General features: G+C 35.0%; 1 long non-coding RNA gene across 1 annotated transcript; it reads left to right on the top strand.

The window, feature by feature from the left end:
• Positions 1 to 499: 499 nt before the first annotated feature.
• LOC123646070 lies at positions 500 to 6,784 on the top strand. Its single transcript, XR_006737784.1, has 3 exons — positions 500 to 621; positions 6,596 to 6,624; positions 6,719 to 6,784. It is a non-coding gene; the product is annotated as an uncharacterized LOC123646070 (long non-coding RNA).
• The last annotated feature ends 1,781 nt before the right edge of the window (positions 6,785 to 8,565 follow it).

Below are 8,565 nucleotides of genomic sequence, written 5' to 3' on the forward strand. Positions count from 1 at the left end.
TTTAGTTTAATCCCTGTTGTGGTGAATTATTGTATTTTACATTACCTGAAAAAAATAATACCTGTAAACTTTATGATTAAAGGAAACAAAATTACAATAATAGAGATTTTATATAAAAACAGTTTTAGATAGTCTTGGTGTTTTACAAATTTACCATATGCCTGAAAGGAATTCTTTATATCTTTTAGGCCTGCAAAGAATACATCGAAGAAAAAGAACAAGATAATGTCAAAATAAATTATCAAAAGTATTACTGTTAAAAAAGTTATAAAAGGTAAAGTAGAAAAATAGAGAATGTGTTGTTGTAAAGACATTTACTTTGAAAAAGGGATTAAGAAGCAGTAGCTGTTGACAAAGGTATCTGTTCTTTGAGGAAGTACCTGTGTTTGTGCTCATATAAAAAGAAGGCACTTTATTCAGTATATGCTATAAATATTTGGGGGCATGTTGAAACAGTGTTATTTATTTAATAATAGGTCAAAGAAGAAGAAATGTATTATATGGATGACTTTCATGACTTCATTGAGTCAGTTAAACCAGCTTCAGAGGATGCTGGGATTCCTTCCACTAATTATGATAAATGTCTATTGTGAATTGAGCAACTGGGGAAGGATTGTGAAGGTAAGATCACTACATAAATATAAGGCCTGTTTATGTATCCTACAGTAACGTCTGCACACATTGCTTAGCATGGCACCATAGACCACTGATGTTCATCTCGGAAAGATGTTTTATGTTAAAATAGAATGAGAACTAGTGTATATGGTACCCTCTCAGCCAAAGAGCTAGGATAACTGCACTCTGCTACTCTCAGTGTGAAGGGCACTCCCAGTGTTTCTGTGACCCTGCTTCTCTCCTACGCCTTTACCCAAGGTCAGGTTACGGTTATCCCCCGGTTGGAATACTGCAAGGACCCTAGAACTGTTTTTACTGCTACCCTACCTGCCAAAATCTTGGTCTCCTAAGCAACCATGATTATATATTTTAATAATTTGAGATGTCATCATGATACTCCCTTGCTTAAAACCCAGCTATCACTTCTCATTGCTATAAGGTTAAAGATCTCAGTCCTCTAGTGTTATCTGGCATCATTCCACATCCTTTGTCTCTGTGTCCCAGCCACAGGCTTCAATGTCTGCTCCTGCAATAAGTAGCTCTAGTGAGGTATAACTGATGTACGACAAACTGCACATATATAAAATGTACAATTTGATAAGTTTGCCATAGATCTCTCTACACATACAAAATCATCACCATCATTAAGATAATTAACATACCCATCCCCGACAACAGTCTTCTCGTACCCCTTTAAGAAACTGGTATATTATTTTTCCAAAGTCTTTGTACCATTTTCCACTCCCATCAGAAGTACATGGCAGTTCCATTTGCTCTGTATCATCCATCACTAACTCTTAGTGTTGGCACTTACAATTTAAGTTTCTTATATGTAGCCATTCTGATGGGTGTGTATTGTGCATACCATTGTGGTTTTTAATGTGCATCACCCTGATGAGTACTAATGTTGAGCATTTTCCCACAGGCTTATTTGCCATCTGTATATCTTCTTTGGTGAACTGTCTTTTCACATCTTTTGCCATTTAAAAATTTAGGTTGTTTGTTTTCTTATTGGTTGAGTTGTAAAAGTTATTTACATAGTCTATATACTATTCCTTTATTAGCTGTGTATTTCACGAGGACTTTTTCCCAGTTGTGGCTTGACTTTTCATTCTCTTAATATTATCTTTTAGACAGCAGAAGTTTTTAATTTTGTTGAAGTCCAATTTTTCTGTTTATTCCAGTTTGGATTTTTCTTTTTGTGTCATGTCTATTAATAAGAAATCTTTGCCTAGCACAAGGTTACAAAGATTTTTCTCCTATGCTTTTGTCTAGAAGTCATACAGTTTTAGATCTTACATTTATATCCATGATCCATTTTGAGTTGATTTTTATATATGTTGGGAAGGATGTTTTCAAGTTCATTTTCTAGATATGGATATCCAGTTGTTCCATTACCATATGTTGAAATGTCTACCTTTTCTCCACTGCATTGCCATCTTGCCTTTGTCAAAAATAAGTTGTGTATATTTGTGTGGGTATATTTTTGGACTGTCAATTTTGTTCCATTGATTTACAGATGGTCCTCCAATTATAATGCCATTACATTCTGATAAATACATTGTAAGTCCAAAAATCCATGTAATACCCCAGTAAACCTACCATAAAGTAAAAAAAAAAAAACATAAGTTGAACCATCCTAAATTGGGGACCACCTGTATTTGACTTTCTTTACATGGGTTGAGCATCCCTAATACAAAATCCAAACTCTGAAATACTCCCAAATTTCAAACTTTTTGATGGCCAACATGACACCACAAGTGCAAAATTCCACATCTGACCTCATATACATAAACATCATTTCATGCACAGAATTATCAAAAGTATTCTATAAAATTACCTTCAGGCTATGTCTATAGAGGGCACAGAAAATATAAGTGCATTTTGTGTTTAGACTGGGTTCCATGCCTAAAATATTGAGTTATGTATATACAAATAATCCCAAATCTGAAAAAAATCCAAAATTCAAAACACTTCTGGCCCCAAGCATTTTAGATACAAGATACTCATCCTGTACCAGTATTGCACTGCTTTATTGTAATTTTATGAAAGTTGTTGCCATCACCCCTCCAATTTTGTTCTTTTTTCAGGGTTAGGTGGCCTATTCTAGATACTTTGCATTTCCACATTAATTTTAGAATCACGTTGTCAATGCAAAAGTCTGCTAGCCTGCTGGGAAACTAGATTGGGGTTGTGTTGAATCTATAGGTTAATTTGTGGAGAATTGACATCTTAACAATAATGAATGTTTCCACTCCTGAAAAACATGTATCTCTTCATTTATGTAGGTCCTATTTAATATTCTCATAATATTTTTCAGTTTTTAGTGTCCAGGTATTTCCATATTTTATCAGACTTATCTGTATTCAATTTTTTGCTGAAGTAGATGATATTTAAAAAATTTCAATTTCATTGTTTATTGCTACTACATAGAAATACAATTGATTTCTCTATGTTAATTTTGTATCGTCCAACCTTTCTGAACTCTTCTTTAGTTCCATTAGGTTTTTTGGTAGATTGAGTCAGATTTTCTATATAGACCAATGATTGACAACCTTTTTCTTTCTCAAACTACTCTCTTACTAAAGATAGTAAATATTTTAGAGTTGTGGCAAAATGGTCTCTGTTGCAGCCAATCAGCTGTGCCATTGAAGTATGAGAAAAGCCACGGACAATACATCAGTTAATGAACATGGATGAGTTCCAATAAAACTTTACTGAGAAAACCAAGAAGGTGGCCCACAGGCTGGTGATTACCCATCTCTAATATGTTATCATGGCTGGGGATGAAGGCAGTTTTGCTGCTTCTTCCAACATTCGATGCCTTTTATTTCTCTCCTGCCCGACCACACTGGGAAGAGTCTTGTGTCTCTGTTTTATTGTTTCATCTTTGATGCTGAGGAAAAGTAGTGAAGACAGACACTCCTTGGTTGTGCCTGATTTTATGGGGAAGGCATTCACTTTTCCACCATGGCACACAGTGGCCATAAGTTTATCACAGATGCTCTTTACCATGTTCCAGAAGTTCCTTTGTAGTCTTTGTTAGCTGAGAGTTTTATTTTTTTCATCAAAAATGAATGCTGATTTTTATCAAATACCTCTATATACTGAAATGATCATATAGTTCTTCCCTTTTATTTTGTTAATTTTGTGAATGACAGTCAATTTTGAATGCTAAACCAGCCCTGCATTCCTAGGATAAACCACATTTGTTTCTCATGTATTATCCTTTTAATATATCACTGGATCCAATTTGCTAAAAGTTTGTTTAGAATTTTTAAAGACTTTTGTTTAAGAGCAGTTTTAGGTTCACAGCAAAATTGAGAGGAAGATACAGAGATTTTCCATATGCCTCTGTCCCAACACATGCATAGCCTCCCCCATTATCAGTATCCCTCACCATAGAGGTATAGCTGTCACAATTACATGAACCCACATTGACACATCATGATCACCCGAAGTCCATAGTATACTTTAGGGTCCCCTCCTGATGTTGTGTATTCTATGGGTTTGGACAATGTTATGATTACGTATATCCATCCTTATAGTGTTATACAGCATATTTTCACTGCACTAGGAGTCATCTGTGCTCTACCTGTTTATCCTTTCCTGCCCTTCCCAACCAATAATCTTTTTTACTATATCCATAGTGTTACCTTTTCCAGAATGTCATGTACTTGAAATAGGAGTATGAAATACGAAGTATGTAGCCTTTTCAGATTGGCTTCATTCAGTTGCTAATACACATTTAAAGTTCCTTCAAATCCGTTCATGGCTTGATAGTTCATGTCCTTTTAATGGTGAGTAATATTCCATTGTACGACTGTACCACAGTTTATTCACCTGTTGGAGGATAAAACGTGGTTGAATTTTTATATCCATGCTCATGAGGAAGTTTTCCTTTTTTGGAATATCAATCTCTGATTTTGGTTTGGGATAATGCTGGCATTTAAGAATGAGTTCACATGTACATAGATTTCATGTTTAATTGGGGGGAAGAGTTTTTGCAGAATTATCTTATATCTTTCTAAAATATTTGGTAGAATTCACCACTGTAGATATCTGGGCCTGGAGTTTTCTCTCTAGGAAGGTTTTCAGCTACAACTTTGGGTTCTTTTGTAGCTAGAGGGTAATTTAGGTAATCTATTGTTCTTTTGTTTTTTTTTTTTTTTTTGAGACAGAGTTTCACTTCGTTGCCCAGGCTAGAGTGAGTGCCGTGGCATCAGCCTAGCTCACAGCAACCTCAAACTCCTGGGCTTAAGCGATCCTACTGCCTCAGCCTCCCGAGTAGCTGGGACTACAGGCATGTCCCACCATGCCCGGCTAATTTTTTCTATATATATTTTTTTAGTTGGCCAGATAATTTCTTTCTATTTTTAGTGGAGACGGGGTCTCGCTCAGGCTGGTCTCGAACTCCTGACCTCGAGTGATCCACCCGCCTCTGCCTCCCAGAGGGCTAGGATTACATAATTTATTGTTCTTGATTGAGCTTTGCTCATTTTGATTTTTTGAGGAATTTACTGATTTTATCTAGTTTGTCTGGTGTATTCACATAAGGTTCATATGATATCTATAGAATCTGTATAATATCATATTACTCATTTCTGAAATTATTCATTTGTATCTTCTTTTTTCCTGATCCACCTGGCTAAAGGTTTATCACTTTTATTGATTCCCTCAAAGTGTTTCCTTTTATTGATTTTCCCTATGGTTTTTCTGCTTTATTGGTTTCATCTTTCTTGCTGTGCTCCATTCAGCCCACTGTAACAAAATAGCATAGACTGGATAGCTTATAAACAAGAGATGGATTTCTCACAGTTCTGGAGGCTGCAAAGTCCAAGATCAAGGCCCTGGCAGAACTGGTGTCTGGTCAGGGACGACTTCCTGGTTCACAGAGGCCATCTTTTTCTCTGTGTCTTCACATGGCAGAAGGGGTGAAGGAGCTCTCTGGAGTCTCTCATATAAGGTCATTAATCTTATTCATGAAGGTATGGCTCCCGTGACTTAATTACCTTTCAAAAGCCCCACCTCCTAGTATCATGACTTCTGCATTAGGTTTCGGCATATGACTTTGGTGGGGGGACACAGACATTCGGATTATAGCAAATGTTTATTATTTCCTTGCCTCCGCTTGCCTTGGGAAATTTGCTTTTCTTTATTCTTGTTCCTAAAGTAGACATGGAGATCATTAATTTGAGACTCTTCTAATATAGACATTCAGTGCTAAAATTTTTTATTCAAGTACTGTTTATTTAAATAGCTGCATTTCCCAAATTGTGATATGTTGTATTTTCATTTTAATGCAGTTCACAATATTTTCTCATCTCTATTTTCATTACCTCTTTGATCAAGTGTTATGTAGATGTGTGTTATTAAACTCAGTTTCCAAATAATTGAGTATTTTCCAAAGATACTTTTGTCCTTAATTGTAGTTTGATTGCTTTGTGGTCAGGGAACATATTTGTTCAACTTAAAACCGTCAAATGAAGTGTCATCACAAGTGTGTACTTCCGAAGTTACAGGACAAATTGAAGAACATGATAAATACTTGTAGTACAGTGGTATTTAACATAAATGATTCTGAAGGGGTACTTTGGAGACAGGCTGTGGCATTCTCCCATCGGCTTTCACATTTATCCTGTCAGGGTCATGATTTGCGCTTCTGATGAATGATCACATTTCTCATCAATCAGCAAGTTCACGCTGGTATAGGAACACTTTTCTATTTTAGTTATAGTCATTTGAAACATAATCTCACTTTTTAAATCTTAAGTTTATATGTTATGAAACCCATATTCCTGTCTTTTGTCAGTATATTTGTCATGGTCCTGTCCTACCCAGAAAAAACACCGCAAAACCTAAAGTAATCCCATTCTAGGCAAGCGTGAGGATTCAGTTCGATATTAACTCTGCATGGATGTTTGGTTGGCTTTGCCATATTTATATTTAGTGGATTATATATGTCCCTTTTGCTTTTTAGGGTCTCCTGAAGAAGATCTTCATCTGAAGGTAATAACTTGTATATTTTTGTCTTGAATTATTGACTACACATTTTATGAAATTCACCTTATTTATTAAAGATTTTGCTTCAAAACCCACTCAGCCTACAACTAAAGTGAAAGATTCTGTTCCGGATTATGCAGAAGGAATGAAGGACGTACAAAAATCCCCTTTAGGTAAATTGTGTGGTACAAATTTACCTCTGGAAAGAAGTACATTAAAATACTTGAAACGCTCGTAGTCTTCTTATTCCTAATTCTTTCCTTCCCAAATTTAATGGAAGGATTTGACAAAAGTAATGCAGATGTTGTTTTTGGTATCTGTGTTTGACAAAAAGATACTTAAAAGCATAAGAAAAGGATATTTTAAAAATGGAAGCTTTAACTCAGTTGCTTCTACTTTTATGTTTTGACACCCTAAAGTCCCAGTTTGGAATCCTTTTATTTGTTAGGGATTCACAGAGGTGAATTATGAGACTCTGAGATTTTTCCAGTGTTTCACATTGGAATTCTGATCTTCGCCTAGAGGAAAGCTTTGCTTCCTAACGTGTCAACTGTGTTTTAATTTTAATTATTCATCGCAGTGTTGTCACCCTGATGATCTTAAGCCAGTCAAATGTTCTGATTGGCAGGCTGTGTGTGTGTGTGTGTGTGTGTGTGTGTGTGCTATCTTTGATTCTTAAAGATGAGGAAAGTAATGAATCATCCCTTAATGACTGTTTGGTAGTCTCAGTCTTTTAAAAGAGTCATTCTGAAACTTTTTGGGCTTAGGGCCATTTTATGCTATTAAAAATTATTGTATAGAGGTTACACCAACACCCCGAGTTAATTGTTTATCATTCCCATGTATGTTTAAAACATTTTACTACATATGTATATAATCACATATAATATGTAGAATTTTTTTCAGGTCCTCAAATTTTATATCAGTTGTTTGTACACTGTGTTTATTATTCTGCAACTTTCTTTTGTTTGCTCAGCATTATATTTTTGAGACTTACCCATATTGTCACAATTAGCTTTGGTTTAATTTTCTTATAGTATTCCCTTATATGACTGTACCACATTTAATTAAACTCTCTTCATGCTAACGCAAAAGTAAATAAAGGAAAATAAAAATGATTGTGGATTCCAAAGAGCTTTTGTTTAAGTGGGTTTTATCTGTTGATATTAGTATATTAGAAATTAAAACTGAAAAATTCATTGATAGAATACAAGATGCACAGCCATGTAGTCCAATAGCCATTAGAAGCAGGACTCATTATCCATTACAGATCTGACCTTATGATACATCATGTCCCTGAAAAACTCCACTGTATGCTTCTAAAAGAATGAGAGTAACAATGGCAAACAACATTCTGTATTATTTGACCTCTTGAACCCCCTGAATGAATTTTGAACTCCAGGGAGTCTCAATTCACAATTTGGAATCACGGTCTTATACCAAGTGTGTGATTCATGGATGTCAAATGATAAATGGACCCTAGGTGATAAAATGGCCTTTAAAGTTTCACTCCTACAATTTTTTCTTTTTCCTTTGACTTGTCTTAAAAATTTTTAATCTGAAGATTTTGTTCATAAAGAAGAAAGAAAAATCTTTTTGTTATATATTCATTTCCTGTCTCATGACACTCTGTATTCTTTGGAACTAGTGTGGATCTAGATTTGTCTTGTTTTCACATGGGAACAGTTAGGTCACCTGTAGCTATCATTTTTCATATAAATTTCTGATGATTATCCAAGACTTGAAAGGTGAACTCTGAAGATATTGGTGCAATGATACAAGACCATTTCATGGTAATTAGAGTAGTTCTTTACTTAAAACGTATACATGAAAAGTGTTTTCTAAAGCCTGTGTCTCTAGAACATACAGACTCTGAATACTGTCATGAATATGTAAACTTAAAATGGTTAGACAAAATTTTTGTTAATTACAAAATGTTCATATTCC

Source organism: Lemur catta, chromosome 10 (assembly GCF_020740605.2).
Source record: "Lemur catta isolate mLemCat1 chromosome 10, mLemCat1.pri, whole genome shotgun sequence".
In the NCBI taxonomy this organism is placed as follows: domain Eukaryota; kingdom Metazoa; phylum Chordata; class Mammalia; order Primates; family Lemuridae; genus Lemur; species Lemur catta.